Source organism: Pseudorca crassidens, chromosome 3 (assembly GCF_039906515.1).
Source record: "Pseudorca crassidens isolate mPseCra1 chromosome 3, mPseCra1.hap1, whole genome shotgun sequence".
Taxonomy (NCBI): domain Eukaryota; kingdom Metazoa; phylum Chordata; class Mammalia; order Artiodactyla; family Delphinidae; genus Pseudorca; species Pseudorca crassidens.
Genome location: NC_090298.1, coordinates 162,392,054 through 162,409,403, shown reverse-complemented (window position 1 = coordinate 162,409,403; position 17,350 = coordinate 162,392,054). Strand labels below are relative to the sequence as shown.

Genomic DNA, 17,350 nt, shown 5'->3' with positions numbered 1-17,350 from the left:
AGACGGATGGCGCTGTCAAGTAAAAAAACAGTGCACAACCTAAAAGTTGACAAATATGTTTTTTTAATTAATTAATTAATTATATTTTTGGCTGCGTTGGGTCTTCGTTGCTGCGCACAGGCTTTCTCTAGTTGTGGCGAGTGGGGGTTACTCTTCGTTGCAGGACGTGGGCTTCTCATTGTGGTGGCTTCTCTTGTTGTGGAGCATGGGCTCTAGGCGCATGGGCTTCAGTAGTTGTGGCTTGCGGGCTCTAGAGCACAGGCTCCGTAGTTGTGGCGAACGGGCTTAGTTGCTCCGTGGCATGTGGGATCTTCCCAGACCAGTGTTCGAACCTATGTCCCCTGCATTGGCAGGCGGATTCTTAACCACTGCACCACCAGGGAAGCCCGAGAAATATGTTTTATTTGGCAGAACTTCTGAGGACTCAAGCCCTGGAGACAGCCTCTCAGATAACTCTGAGGGACTGCTCTGAAGAGGTTAGGGAGGAGACAGAATACATAGGAATTTTTACAATAAAAACCAGGTAGTTGGAACATGAAAATCAGGTAGTCTGGTTAATTAAAGAAAACCAGATATCTCAGGTTAACGAATTTAGCACTTTTCCATGTACAGGAAGATGCAATAATCTGGGCTCACTGAAATCGTTCCTTTGATATGCACCTTAACTTACTATCCTTGATGGTCCTTACTATCTAGGACCAGTATCCTGCTCTTCTCCATCCTGAATCCCCTCAGGGAGCACCCTTGGGGGTGGCAGCAGCACTTGCTGGCTAGATGGCCCCAACATCCTTTGTTTACTGATACGGCAGATAACAGTCTTCATCCACAGTGCAAAGGTCACTAACTTTTCACAAGCATAACTCTTAAGTGGTTTTATTGTTTGTTTTTGTTGTCGTTTGCTTGTTTTTGGCCACGCCTGGCAGCACGTGGGATCTTACTTTCACAACCAGGAATGGAACCTGCGCCCCCTGCATTGGAAGCACGGAGTCTCAGCCACTGGACCGCCAGGGAAGTTCCCCTAAGTGGTTATTTTAATAAATGTCCTGAGAAAACCTTAGCAGGAACTAAGAGTGGAATCCCAAACTCAAGTCTTTATCTGAGTGTCCAGATTCTGGGTGTGAGCAGGGTTATCATACTGTAAAATGCCTAGGCAGTGACTAGGAAAGACAAAAGCAGTTTTTTGAAAAGTGGTTTTTCTCACCACACCCCAGACATAGTGAAACCTCTAACACAGGTCCTCAGATTGGGCGCAGCTTTGGGTAAACCCGCTATATCCTGGGATGACAGGACCATTGGTGAGGCTCTCTTGCTCTTTCACAGACCTCACCCAGTGGTGAAATTAAATCAATCTGTGGCTGATGGCTTGACTGTTTTCACCGACACGGAGCAGAGAGGGGGAGGAGAGCAGGAAAGGGCATAATTTACTCTCCAATTTATTCAATGCAATTATGGTTCCTTTGTAGAAATATCTCCCAAAATCAGTACGTGATATTTGTTTAACCCTTGGAATCCTCCTCTCAGCACTCTAAGTTCCCAACTCTACTCAGAAAACTAGGCAGTGTACAGGTAGGCTACTTTCATTAAATACAGAATCTACTCCTAACTGATTTTCACCTCATTTTCCACTTTTTTGCTAGGGTCCTTTGACTTCCACTTTTCATAATCTTTTGCCAGGCACTTTAATTCTTTGGAAAGGTAGTCAGAGCTCACTTCCCACCCACCCACCTACACCCCACCACCCCGTACTCAGGAAAAAACCTCTGTGCCACTCCTGGAGCTGTTTGGGGGTAATAGGAAGCCTCTCTGAACGACAATCCCATCCTAAGAGCTGAGTGCTCAATGGAGGGGAGACAGCAGCCAGTGGTCCTCTTGGTTGTATCTTCAGGCACCTCAGGAATGACTTATGATACAGCCACCTCACCTGCTGGGAAAAGGGCAATCAACACCCTGTACTGTCAGTGCACACAAAGGCATCACCTCTGTTCCATGTGTAGGGAATAAAAGAATCGTGTCCCAAGTTTGTAAGAAGTCATCCAGCAAGTATTAACCCCCAGCAACAGGCAGTGGGGGCCGGTTTGAAAAGTTGAAGTCTGTTCTTTCTAGGAAAACAGTCCTCTTGAGTGGGAGCTGCGGTAACATTGTGCCATGTTTTCTAGGTCACAGTAGTCTAAAGTGGAATCTTCAGCAACCTAAGCTGAGAGGAGCTAGAGAGGGAGTGAAATAAAATGCGTGTTTTATGGCAAGTCAAGAAAAATTTAAACAAATTCTTCTCTGCCCTTTGGCTTCCTCTCTCCTCCCACTGTGCATTGTGTATCTGCATTATGCATCAGCTGGACCTCCCCCATCAGCAGGAATGTCTGCTCAACCATAAAGAGTAACATTTTTCTAGCATCAACAAGACAACTCCTTAAAAGATAACATTTCTTCTTGATCTTGTAAGGGGTCACATGACCCACCATGATCCTGCTTAGATCTGGATTATGTAAACTGTCAGTAATATGTCATTTGATGTACAGCCCTCTACCTCAAAAACCTTATATAACTGTGCCTTGATTTTTTTTCTTTTTTTTTTTTTTTCCGAAGTGTAAGCTTTTACTACTCCAGCACAGCTTGGACTTCACCAATGCCTACCTTCGTGGGGCATGTAGTGTGACTCATGATTGCAGACACAGCCTGTGTTACAGCTCTGGGCTACTTTCAAAGACATTCAGTTACACGAACCGTGACTTGCTTCTAAAAATGTGAGTCCCATTTTCATTTTCCTTCCTCTCTGCCTTGCTCCCTACTTCCCGCCTTCTTGGGACTTCTCACTGTCTGGGTAACAAAGCTTGGGCCTAGCCAAACCTGGGGTAGTGAGACCCCTCTGTCACAAGCAGTGCCCGGGCCTGAGGCTGAGCCTGTGGCCTCTGGAGCCCAACCTAGCTTGGTGCAGCACCAAGGGGTGGCCTGTTAGGCTAGTTCCCGGCTCCCTGGGGAAGCCTGCGGACACTGGCCTGATGGGAGGCGCTACTGCACTCCCTGGGGCCTCTCAGAACTCCCACTTCTAGTTAGTGGACCGAACCACGGGACAGCCACACCTCACTTTTCCTTTTCCCAATTACAAGCAGCTGGGAGGGCCCCTGGCCTCATCAGCTCTGTCATCAGAGTGGCTGCTTTTCCCCAGGGCTTCAGCAAAGTCCGAAAAGAAGGGCTAAGGGCTGCTGCTGTAGGCCTGGGCTGCAGAGGCCCCGCCCAGCTCTCAGGGGAACTGGCACCCCGCTAGTCCCACTGGACCACTCACCTCTCCTCCTTGGCCTGTGTAGCCAGCAGCCTTCAGACCTGCCCTCCTCCCCGCCACCGGCCCCTCCAACGACATCGGCTTTCCTCTCCCGCGAATGCTGGCCTCAAGGCAGGCTGTTGAGAAGTCCTGCCCTACTGACAGCCAGCAGCAGTCAGCCCGGAGGGCTCTGAGCCCTGCCTGTGCCCACACCCCAAGAGCAGCAAGGCCACCACCTGCCCTCCTCCGTGAGGACGGAGCCCCCACCCCCCTGCCCACAGACTGCAGAGGGTTCGCGAGCTGTGAGAACTTCCAACCATGAGAATTTTGACCTCCGGGTTTAGGGATCTGACCAGATGGACAGTTCAGCTCTGAAACTCATCACTCTCTTTGGGGCCCTGCCTGTTCTGTTGTTCCAGGCCCAAGTCTGGGAAGGAGCTGGACGACAGCAGCTGCAGGCTGTCTAGGACCCCATCCTCGGGCAAGGCCAGCTTCTGCAGCATCTTCTGTTGTGCTGGCGTGATGACGTTCTGCGGGGGCTGTGACGACATCGAGCCGTCCAGGAGTGATCCTTCCATAGCTGTGGGCTGGAGCCCCGGGCCGCTCCCCCAGCTCGACTCTCGGGTGGTACCCCCTTGAGTGCAGCCAGCCTGCCTGAGGGGTGCTGGTGCACAAACGGCAGCCCCTGGGCCAGAGCTGCCTGGCTGGGCTGGGCCCAGGGGGCAGCTTGGGGTCAGCAATGCAGGGCAGCAGATAGGCCGGACATGCTCTTGTCTCTATCCACGGGCTGGCTGGCACCTTTCTGCGGCCTCTCTGGAGCCTGGGCCAGGCCTCCCGAGGGCGCTGCCAGGGGCTGCCATGGGCGGGCACCGCTCAGGGCACTGCTGGTGGTGGACACGTAGGAGTTCTCTTGCAGGAAAAGGGTTGGCGGCTGGCGGCCTCTGGCTCCAGAGACGGCCCTGCCACTGCTGCCTGCAGCTTCTCCAGGCTCTGGTACACCTGGTTCGTGGGAGGGGGGGTGGGGGCGGTCTCCTCTTGGCCCGGTGGTGCAGGCAGCAGCAAGCCAGATGGCCCAGGGCCAGGCCCAGCTCTGGTGGGCATGGCCCGGGCCTGCGTTCCAGGTGTTTCTTGTAGATTTGGGTGGAGATCGGGGCCGCTCAGGCATCTGCAGCCAGACCTGCTTGGAGTGTGGTCTGGGTGCTTTTCAGGGCCACCCCTGCCTCCTCGGCTTCCTCTTCAACCAGGTCTTTCAGATACTTGGTCTGGGCACCGTGCATCCTCACAGCCCTCCGGCCTGTGCCGTGACTTCTAATGAGCGAAACAGTTCTCAGAGCTTTCTGAGATGCTCTTCCCAGGTTACAATCCTCAAATTTGGCTCAAATAAAATTTTCCAATTCTTTCTTAGATTGACGGATTAACTTTTCATTCACAGGGAGTGCTCTTGGTTCAAATAACACAGACTCATATTTCATACAAATCTTTATGAGTTTTTCTCTTCTTCAAGATTTATTGAGATATAATTGCATACATCACTGAAGGTGTACCACATAATAATTTGACCCACATACATCAATGCAATGCAAACTTATCACACTAAATTTAATGAGCATCCATCATCTCCTATAGATACAAAAATAAGAAATAGAAAATAAAGTTTTTCCTTGTGGTGAGAACTCTTAGAATTTATTCTCTCAGCTACTTTCATATACCACATACAGCAGTGCAAATTATATTTGCCATGTTGTACATTACATCCTTAGTACTTATTTATCTTTGAACTGGAAGTTTTGACCTTTTGACTGCATTTATTGAATTCCCCTCCCCCACCTCTGGTAACCACAAATCTGCTCTCTATTCCTATGAGTTTGTTTGCTTTTGAAATATAATTGACCTACAACACTATGTTAGTTCCTCTTACACAACACTGTGATTAAATATTTCTATACATTTCAAAATGATCACTGTGATAAATCTAGTTACAATATGCCACCTTACAAAGATACTACATGGTTATTGACTCTTCCTAGATTTACTTGAACAAATGTTCTTCATCTGCTGTTTGCCTTTAAGACTATTTCTGGCAGCTTGAAATATTTGTTATTAAAATAATTTTCACCAGTTTTATTGAGGAATGAGTCTGAAGACCTCCTCACACTGTAAGGACATCCTAATACATTTAGTATGAAGCCCATTCCAGTCAATAGAGAATGAAAGTGATAGCTCTAAAATCACTTGTCATTTTATATGTGATCAAAATTGAGAAATTTTGTTTTTTATGATTTCCAAAACGATACTGAACACTTCACAAAATTTACTGTTTAGGAGATTACACAGAAAAAATGACTCCTCAATTATAAGGCACAATTTGATTTCTAATAGATAAAAATTAAAATACAATGTTAGTCATGATCCTTCACATAAACAGAACCATCATGATGTGTGTAAGTGTATGTGTTTATACACATATATTAATTTTCCTTTTCCTTTTTTTTCCTCTTTAAGAAAGTGGCTCATGTTCTTATGGAGGATTGGCTAAATAAAAAATATGCAATCGAGGGAATTCCCTGGAAGTCCAGTGATTAGGACTCTGCGCTTTCACTGTTGAGGGCCCAGGTTCAAACACTGGTCAGGGAACTAAGTTCCCACAAGCCATGTGGCGCAGCCAAAAAAAAAAAAAAAACAATCTAAATGGGCACGTTGGAAACCTAAGGGAAGAATTGTAGTTGAAGTCCAAACGCAGTCTAGTGGCAGAATACTTCTGGTTCAGGGAAGATCAGTTTTTGTTCTGTTAAGAACTACAGGGGCTTCCCTGGTGGTGCAGTGGTTAAGAATCTGCCTGCCAATGCAGGGGACACAGGTTCCAGCCCTGGTCCGGGAAGATCCCACATGTGGCAGAGTAACTAAGCCTGTGCACCACAACTACTGAGCCTGCACTCTAGAGCCCACGAGCGACAACTACTGAGCCCGCGTGCCACAACTACTGAAGCCCGCGTGCCTAGAGCCCATGCTCCATGACAAGAGAAGCCACCACAATGAGAAGTCTGCGCACAGCAATGAAGAGTAACCCCTTCGGGCTTCCCTGGTGGCGCAGTGGTTGAGAGTCCGCCTGCCGATGCAGGGGACATGGGTTTGTGCCCTGGTCTGGGAAGATCCCACATGCCGTGAAGCGGCTAGGCCCATGAGCCATGGCCGCTGAGCCTGCGTGTCCGGAGCCTGTGCTCTGCAACGGGAGAGGTCACAACAGTGAGAGGCCCGCGTACCACAAAAAAAAAAAAAAAAAAAGAGTAGCTCCTGCTTGCCACAACTATGGAAGGCCTGCTCACAGCAACGAAGACCCAATGCAGCCAAAAAAAAAAAAAAATCAGAGCAGAAATAAGTGAAATAGGGACTAAAAAAACAGAAAAGATCAATGAAACTAAGAGCTGGTTCTTCGATAAACCTTTAGCCAGACTCATCAAGAAAAAAAGAGGGCCAAAATCAATAAAATCAGAATGGAAAAAAGAAAAGTTACAACCAATACCACAGAAATACAAAACAACATAAGATACTAGTATGAACAATTACATGCCCATAAAATGGACAACCTGGAAGAAATGAAGAAATTCTTAGAAATGTACAAACACCCAAGATTTAATCAGGAAGAAACAGAAAAAAAAATTGCTAATTATCAGGGAAATGCAAATCAAAACTGCAATAAGGTACCACCTCACAGCAGTCAGACTGTCCATCATTAAAAAGTCTACAAATAACAAATGCTGGAGAAGGTGTGAAGAAAAGGGAACCTTCCTACATTGTTGGTAGGAATGTAAATTGGTGCATCCACTTTGGAACACAGTATGGAGGTTCCTCAAAAAACTAAAAATAAAGTTGCCATATGATCCAGCAATTCCACTCCTGGGCGTATATCCAGACAAAACTATAATTCAATAGATACATGCATCTCTATATTCAGAGCAGTGCTATTTACAATAGCCAAGACATGGAAACAACCTAAATGTCCATCGACAGATGAATGGACAAAGAAAATGTGGTACATATAAACAAGGGAATACTACTCAGCCAGAAAAAAGAAGGAAATAATGCCATTTTCAGCAACATGGATGGACCTAGAGATTATCACACTAAGTGGAGTAAGTCAGAAAGAGAGAGACAAATACTATATGATATCACTTATATGTGAAATCTAAAATATCACACAAATCAACATATCTACAAAATATTATATATATAGGATGGATAAAAAAATGGTCCTACTGTATAGCACAGGGAACTATATTCAATATCCTGTGATAAACCATAATGGAAAACAATATGGAAAAGAATATATACATATATATAACTGTGTCACTTTGCTATATGGCAGAAATTAACAAAACATTGTAAATAAACTATTCTTCAATAAAATTTTTTAAAAATTAAAAAAAAAACAGGAATAGGGGCCAAGGTGCTATGCCTATTTATATACACTGGTTACTCTATGCACATTAAAGGAATGGAGAAGGTGTAAAAAAAATGACACAACTGAATGTATTTAGGAAACAGAAATAGACTTACAGACATAGAGAACAGACTTGTGGTTGCCAAGGGGGAGAGGGGGTGGGGGGAGGGATGGATTGGGAGATTGGGATTAGCGGAGGCCAACTATTATACATAGAATAGATAAACAACAAGGTCTTACTGTATAGCAAAGGGAACTATATTCAATATCTGTGATAAACAATAATGGAAAACAATATGAAAAAGAATGTGTATATGTATAACTGAACCACCCTGCTGCACAGCATAAATTAACACAACATTGTAAATCAACTATACTTCAATAAGATAAACATAAAAAAAAAAGAGTATAGTGTTTCAGAAAGGGATCACTGGCAAAGTAGTCCTATCTTTCTCCCTTGCCAGCTTTGTATTGCCTCACAATTTACCTAAATTTATAGACCTCAGTTAAGTCACTAAAATGATTTCAAAAATATTACCTAGTATACTAAGAAGTGAATTTATGTATTTTATAACCCTATCTCTAACAATGATAAAAGATAAAATGCAAAACCATAAAAATGACCAATAGTCCCCTCTTCTTACTAATATAATTGAACGAAGCTTCTTACTAATTAAGTTTATCTCCACAACACTGTTTTTGCCTTCAGGAAAATGATTATGAACACCAACGATAAAATAAACTGCCTGAAAGCATTCAATAAAGAAAAATGTCTTGCTATCTTGTATAGCAATCAAATCCTCTAACACAAGTGAAAATGCTGTAAGAAGTCCTCTCAAGCACACTGTTACTATTATACACCACAGTCGTATAGGGTTTGTAATCATTTTTTTTAATTGAAGTATAGTTGCTTTACAATTTTGTGTTAACTTCTGCTGTACAGCAAAGTGATTCAGTTATACACATAGATATTCCTTTTAGTATTTTTTCCATTATAGTTTATTAAAGGATACTGAATACAGTTCCCTGTGCTATACACTGGGACCTTGTTGTTTGTCTATAATCATTCTGAATAGAATAGTTTTAATCACATACAATAAAATAAACACATTGAGGGATTATATTGAGCTAAAAGTAATACGAAACATGCATAGCCATCCTGACAGAAGGAAGGTGCTTATTCTCACATGGAAACAATGAGTCAAGGAAGCCACTGCACAATGAAGCAGAGAAACAAACTCCCATGTCATTCTTTCTGGCGGCACCATTGTGAATGCCGTGGTGAGTCAGGAACACATACTCACTAGCACTGTTAACAGCATAAACTGTTTTCAACACAAATTAGACATTATAAAGATATAATTCAGAGAAGAGTGGAATCAGAGAATATTCCCAACCATAAAACACTGAAATACTTTCATGGTGGATATAAGAAGACTTACAGAAAAAATTCAAACTCTGATGGATCTTTTATGTGGAAGGTGTGAAGACATCAGGGGAAACTACACATCTATAAAAATGGTAATCAAACACTTGTTGGTGGTGTTGACAATACTCTTGACTATAAAGACACAGAATCTGGAAAATAAGCTGGAAGATGGTGTCATTGAAGCTCCTATGTGTCTGCCTCTCTCCCAGTCTGGGGACTCCAATATCTAAAGAATGTCTTCTTTGCACCTGCTTTAAAATCACACAGGTGAATTATTGGTGAATGCTGATATGGAACCAAAAAAAGGATGGATTCTGGAAAGTCTAGGTCTTAATATTACTCACAGGCAAGATATCTCCAACTCCAGATTTTTTGTATTATCACAAGCCTCATAGTCTATTCAACTAATACGAGTGAGAAGAAAACACAAAAAGCAAATAGGAAAAATCATAATTTACATAACAGTATGCTCTTTGACATCCTAGCCATACATAAAATTTATTCCAAGTGTTCAATAGAATGGAATGGAAAAAGGCTCCTATACGCACCACCACAAAAAAGGATCTTTCTCAGTAAAAAGGGTGAAATAGGGATTTCCCTGGTGGTGCAGCTGGTGCAGCGGTTAAGAATCCGCCTGCCAAAGCAGGGAGCACAGGTTTGAGCCCTGGTCTGGAAAGATCCCACAAGCCACAGAGCAACTAAGCCCGTGTGCCACAACTACTGAGCCTGCGCTCTAGAGCCTGCGAGCCACAACTACTGAAGCCCACGTGCCTAGAGCCCATGCTCTGCAACAAAGAGAAGCCACTGCAACGAGAAGCCTGCGCACCTCAATGAAGAGTAGCCCCCACTTGCCACAACTAGAGAAAGCCCACGTGCAGCAACAAAGACCCAACGCAGCCAAAAATAAATAAATAAATATTTCTAAAAAGGGTGAAACATATATAATGGATTATGAATATCCAGGAACTGCCACACAATACTACTAGGAAAATTCCAACAAATACCAAACTGCCATTTTTCAATGTCCCATTAACAGAGAATGAATAGAACATTATAAAAATTTAAGCCTAATTGCATATTAGAAATACACGTAAATTCACCCATGGATCCATCAGGCTTCAAATGTAAAGAGAAAAAAATCATTGTCTGATTAAAGGAAAAATAAGTACCTTTGAAACTTATGATTATTGTTGAAAGACAACTTATGGAATTAACTCACATTAATATTCATTTCTGAAATTAGTATAAATCCATCATTCAAGGATACACATGAAGAAATACCCTTAGTAAAAACAAAATATTTATAAACTTTTAAAACAACTCTTTCATATTGAAGGTTTTCTGGAACATTAGGCACGGAGTACTTTCTATCTACTTATCTCATGTTACTACTATTTATACTTCTTTTCCATGGGAGTTTTCACATGTAATGATATGGGTCAAAGTGTTTCTCAGGTTTTTTTTTAATTAACATATTTATTGAGGTATAATTGCTTTACATTTTGTGTTAGTTGCTGCTATATAACAATGTGAATCAGCTATACATATACATATATCTCCATATCCCCTCCCTCTTGCGTCTCCCTCCCACCCTTTGTATCCCACACCTCTAAATGGTCACAGAGCACCAAGCTGACCTCCCTGTACTATGCGGCTGCTTCCCACTAGCTATTTATTTTATATTTGGTAGTGTATATATGTCAATGTCACTCTCTCACTTCGTCTCAGCTTACCCTTCCCCCTCCCCGTGTCCTCAAGTCCATTCTCTCTGTCTGGTCAGGGAACTATGAGATGTGGCAACTACGAGTTCGTATACTGCAACCAAAGATCCAGCATGCTTCAATGAAGATTGAAGATCCTGCATGCCACAACTAAGACCCAGCACAGCAAAATAAATAAATAAATATTGGGTTGGCCAAAAACTTCCTTCGGTTTTTAAGTAAAAATGAAAGACACATTTTTCATTTTCACCAAAAACTTTATTGAACAGCATATTCACCATTTTGTTCCATTACCTTCTGCCATTTTTCTGGCAACTTCATAATTCCATCTTTCCAAAACTTTTTATCTTTTTGAGTAAAGAACTGTTCAAGGTGCCTTTTACAGTCTTCCAGGGAATTGAAATTTTTTCCAGTAAGAGAATTTTGTAAAGACCAAAATAAATGGAAATCCGAAGGTGCAATGTCTGGTGAATACGGCAGATGAATCAGAACTTCCCAGCCAAGCTGTAACAGTTTTTGCCTGGTCATCAAAGAAATATGTGGTCTTGCGTCATCCTGATGGAAGATTACGCATTTTCTGTTGACTAATTCTGGATGCTTTATGTTGAGTGCTGCTTTCAGTTGGTCTAACTGTGAGCAGTACTTGTTGGAATTGATCGTTTTGTTTTCCAGAAGGAGCTCATAATAGAGGACTCCCTTCCAATCCCCCCATATACACAACATCACCTTTTTTGGATGAGGACCAGCCTTTGGTGTGGTTTGTGGTGGCTTGTTTCACTTGCCCTACGATTTTTTCTGTTCCACATTATTGTACAGTATCCACTTTTCATCACCCGTCCCAATTTGTTTTAAAAACGGAACGTTTTCATTACATTTCAGTAGAGAATCGCACGCAGAAGTACGATCAGGAAGGTTTTTTTTTGCTTAACTTATGTGGAACTCAAACATCAAAGCGATTGACATAACCAAGCTGGTGCAAATGATTTTCAGCACTTGATTTGGATATTTTGAGTATGTAGGCTATCTCCCACGTGGTATAATGTCGATTGCTCTCAATTAATGTCTCCATTTGATCACTATCAACTTCAACTGGTCTACCCCAATGTGGAGCATCGTCCAGCAAGAAATCTCTAGCATGAAACTTGGTAAATGAATTTTGACACGTTTGGTCAGTCACAGCACCTTCTCCATAAACTGCACAATTGTTTTTTGCTTTTCAGTTGCGTTTTTGCCTTTCTTGAAATAATAAAGCATAATATGCCGAAAATGTTACTTTTCCCCTTACATCACCAATATTAAAATGGCTACACAAAAATTCACCAATTTTGATTTTTTTTAAATGCTTACTGATATGAGAACTGCCACAATACAATCTAACAAAATTGTTTCAAATGAAGTTAAAGACAACTTAGTGCTACTAGACCATTTTTTTTAATTAAAAAAATTTTTTTTTAATTTATTTATTTTTGGCTGCATTAGGTATTTGTTGCTGCATGCAGGCTTTCTCTAGTTGCAGCCAGCAGGGGTTACTCTTCGTTGTGGTGCGTGGTCTTCTCATTGCAGTGGCCTCTTTTGTTGCAGAGCACAAGCTCTAGGCATGTGGGCTCAGTAGTTGTGGCTTGCAGGCTCTAGAGCACAAGCTCAGTAGTTGTGGCACATGGGCTTAGTTGCTCCACGGCATGTGAGATCTTCCCAGACCAGGGATTGAACCCTTGTCCCCTGCGTTGGCAGGCAGATTCTTACCCACTGTGCCACCAGGGAAGCTCTGCTAGACCATCTTACAGAAAAAAATGAACAAACCTTTTGGCCAACATAATATTTTTAAAAAACTTACATTGCATAATGATTAAATGAAGAAAGCTACAAGGTTTTTCTGAATATTCATACATAAAAAGGATACTTTAATATATTCTTTGAGGAAATGAAAAGTAACATTGTTAGCTAATGAAAGCTTCAAAAAGAGTTGGTAAAATATTTGAAAAGACTACAAAAACTACTGTTTCACAAAAAATTCAAACAGTTTCAATCATGTAAAATAAAAGACAATAAAAAACATGTTGGGGGATTATATTCAGCTACAAGTAACAGGAAACACCCATAGCCATCTTGACAGAAGGAGGTGCTTATTCTCACATGGAAACAATGGGTCACCAATGTCCCTGTGCAATGCAGTAGAGAAACAAACTCCCATGTCATTCGTTTTGGTGGCACCTTTGTGAATGTTGTGGTGAGTCAGGAACACATACTAGTATTACTAGTATTATTAACTACATAAAGTGTTTCCTACACATATTAGACACTATAAAGATATAATCCAGAGAGGAGTGTAATCAGAGACTATTACCAACCATAAAATACTGAAATAACTTTCAAAGTGGACACAAGAGGCCTTACAGAAAAAATTCAAACTCTGATGGATCTTTGATGTGTAAGCTGTGAAGATATCAGGGGAACCTACATGTCTATAAAAATGGAAATCAAGCATTTTTTGATGGTGTTGAGGACACTCTTGACTACAAGGACACAGAATCTGGAAAATAAGCTGGGAGATGGTGTCCTTGAAGCTCCTACATATCTGCCTCTCTCCCAGTGTGGGGAATCCACTATCTGAAGAACGTCTTCTCTGCATCTGCTTTAAAATCGCACACAGGTGAGCTGTTGGTGAATGCTAACATGGAACCACAAAAGGGATAGATTCTGGAAAGTCTAGGTCCTAATATGACTCATAGGCAAGATATCTCCAACTCCAGATTTTCTGTATTATCACAAGTCTCACAGTCTATTCAACAAATACCAGTCAGAAGGAAACACAAAAAGCAAATAGGAAAAATCATAATTTACATAACAGTATACTCTTTGACATATTATTCATACATAAAATTTATTCCAAGTGTTTAATAGAATGGAAAATGGGAAAAGGCTCCTATACACACCACCACCAGAAAGGATCTTTCTCAGTAAAAAGGATACAATATATACAATATATTATATACCTAGGAACTGCCACACAAAACTACTAGGAAATCCCAACAAATACCTGTCATTTTTCAATGGCCCATTAACAGAGGATGAATAGAACATTATAAAAATTTAAGTCTCACTGCATGCTAGAAATACACTTAAATTCATCCATGAATCCAACAGGCTTCAGAAGTAAATAGAACAAAGTAACTATCCAAGTAAAGGAAAAATCACTACCTTTAAACGTTATGTACTATTGTTGAAAGACGAATTACAGAATGAATTCACATTAATATTCGTTCGTGAAATTAGTAGAAATCCACCATTGAAGGATACACTTGAAGAAAGATCCTGAGTAAACACAACATATTTATAAATTTTTGTTTGTTTGTTTGTTTGGCTGCATTGGGTCTTTGCTGCTGTACATGGGCTTTCTCTAGTTGTGGCGAGCGGGGGCTGCTTTTCGTTGCAGTGCACGGGCTTCTCATTGTGGCGGCTTCCCTTGTTGTGGAGAATGGGCTCTAGGCGCATAGGCTTCAGTAGTTGTGGCACGTGGGCTCAGTAGTTGTGGCTCATGGGCTCTAGAGCCCAGGCTCAGTAGTTGTGGCACATGGGCTTAGTTGCTCTGTGGCATGTGGGATCTTCCAGGACTAGGGCTCGAACCCATGTACCCTGTATTGGCAGGCAGATTCTTAACCACTGCACCACCAGGAAAAGTCCTATAAACTTTTAAAACAACTCTTTCTGGACTTCACTGGCAGTCTAGTGGTTAAGACTCCGCACTTCCATTGCACGGGGCACAGGTTTGATCCCTGATTGGGGAACTAAGATGCCCCACATGCTGCACAGCCTGGCCAAAAAAAAATAATAATAAATAAAATTTTTAAAAACTCTTTCATATTGAAGGTTTTTTGGAACATTAGGCATAGATTACTTTCCATCAAGTTATCTCATGTTACTTACATTTATACTTCTTTTCCATGGGAGTTTTTACATGTAATGATATCGACCAACAACCCAGGCTGTTTACAAATAAGGTTTTATCTAGTAAACCCTTTTATGGTTTCATAAACTACAAAGATCAGAAAAGCTATTCCCACATTCGTCATATTTTATATGATTTCTGTCCAGTGTGCAGTCTCAGGTCTTTGAACGACTGAGAGGCAAATGAAGGATTTCCCACATTCCTGTCATTGATAGGGTTTCTGTCCAGTGTGAATTCTTTCATGCACTTGAACATATGCAGAAGTGAAGGTTTTCCCTTCATTTTTACATTCATAGGGTTTTTCTCAAGTATGAGTCCTTCGATGTATTTTCAAAACTGCTAGATATCTATAACTTTTACCACATTGTTCACATTGATATGGTTTCTCTCCAGTGTGACTCCTTTCATGTGTTTTAAGAGAACTGGGATTAATGAATACTCTCTCACATTCTTTACATTTATAAGGTCCATCCCCAGTGTGTGTTATCATGTGTTTCTGAAGGGTTATTTTCCATGTGAAGGCTTTCCCACATTCCTTACATTCATAGGGTTTTTCTCCAGTGTGGATTCTTTCATGATTTCGAAGAGACCGGGCAGTATTCAATACTTTAGAACATGTTTTACACACATATGGTGTCTCTCCTGTGTGATGTCTTTTGTGTAGCTGTAAGGAACTGAAATGATTGAAGCCTTTTCCACACTGCTTACATTCATAGAGTTTCTCTCCCCTGTGAATTCTTTCATGGATTTGAATAGTTTCAGGACTTTTAAAGGCTTTTCCACATTGTTTACATTGATAGGGTTTCTCTCCGTTGTGACTGCTTTCATGCATTCGAAGACAACTGGGATAAATGAATGCTTTCTCACATTTCTGACATTTGTAAGGTAAATCCCCAGCGTGAGTTACCATGTGTTTTCGAAAAGTTGTTTCCCACATGAAGGCTTTCCCACATTCCTTACATTCATAGGGTTTCTCTCCTGTGTGAGTTCTTTTGTGTAGTCGGAAGGATTTTTGATATCGAAAGACTTTTCCACATTGTTCACATTCATAGGGCTTCTCTCCAGTGTGACTCCTTTCATGTGTTCTAAGAGAACTAGGAGAAATGAATGCTTTCCCACATTCTTTACATTTATATACCTTCTCATGGTACTTTTGATACTCTCTTCGTTTGTTTTCAATGTGACATTTCATGTGTCTATTAAAGGATGAATGATGCATGAAGACCTTTGCACATGCACTGCATTCCCATGGTTTTAAACCAGGAGTTTTCTTCTTCAGATTGAGAGTTGGAATAAGGGTGAAGTTTTCTCCACAGAAACTACTGCCTTTACTTTCAGAGAGTCTCTCTACCATAGAACTTCTGTAAACAATGAGAAGATTATCAATGATTTCTTTATTAAGAAATCATTTATTTATTGTATTTATTATGATTTATAGGAACAGTGAGGTTTTCTATCTTGTGTGAATTGTTAGAAGTTGAATAAACTGAATGCTCTGCAACAGGACTTCACCTCTTCTATTAAAAAGTGATATTCAAATATAGGGTTTATTGACTGCACATGAACTATATTGGAAACACAGAACATTTATATCACATTTAAGAAAATACTTTTTCGGAGACATTTTCTGAGAATAGAATAACTAAATTTGAAGACTGGGCTATTTGTTTTTGTTGACTTCTTTAAAATTTTCAGAATATACCATGATTCTCACAAGACAATGCTTTGAATTGCGGGTGTGACTCACCTTAATTTTCTCCCCTGGTTTTTGTACTGATCTTCAATGTCATGATCTTCCTGTTTTGTTTCTGAAATGCAGAACCAGAAAAATGATCCCAAAGTACTAGAAATGACAGAAAAATTATTGGACTTTAGGCCCATGATGAGCTCTGACTATGTCTAGTTTCCTTTCTTTCTTCTTCTCTTTATTTTGGGGGGGCGGGTGCTGTGCAGTATGGCCTACAGGATCTTAGTTTCCTGACTAGAGACTGAACTGAGGCCACAGCAGTGGTGAAAGTGCCGAGTCCTAACCACTGCACCGCTGGGGATTTCCCTTTGATCCCCACCTCCCCTAGTTTCTTTACCAAAGTTTTCCCTTTCCACATTCCACAACTTTGAACAATATTGACAGGTAAGAAACACTTGTTCTCTAATTGACAAAGGGAGGGAATTTTTCATTCTTACCTACTGAGACCAGGTTCTGGAAGTTTTCCCGCATCACATCTCTGTAGAGTTTCCTCTGTGAGGAATCCAGTAAAACCCACTCCTCCAGGGTGAAATTCACAGCCACATCCTCAAAGGCCAATGAGTCCTAAAACACCCAAAATAGGAGCACACTGAGATTCATGAGACTGACAGAACTAGACACGCACACTCGATTTATAGGAAGGTTACATACAATTCTGTTGTTTACAAAGAGTTATTCTATGACTTGATCATGATAAACTTATTCTCCATACTTCCTCAATAATTTAACAGCATCATGAACAAATGGAAATTATTTACACATAACTTTTGTGGTCACAGTATCGCTTATATCACAATAATGGCAGAGCCCAGA

The 17,350-nt window shown here is 41.3% G+C and overlaps 2 pseudogenes; both read right to left on the bottom strand.

Moving 5' to 3' along the window:
- Positions 1 to 2,986: 2,986 nt before the first annotated feature.
- Positions 2,987 to 11,148, bottom strand: LOC137221067 (interleukin-1 receptor-associated kinase 1 pseudogene; annotated as a pseudogene).
- The window catches only part of LOC137222342 (zinc finger protein 709-like), a 55,184-nt pseudogene continuing 42,556 nt past the window's right edge, over positions 4,723 to 17,350 (bottom strand).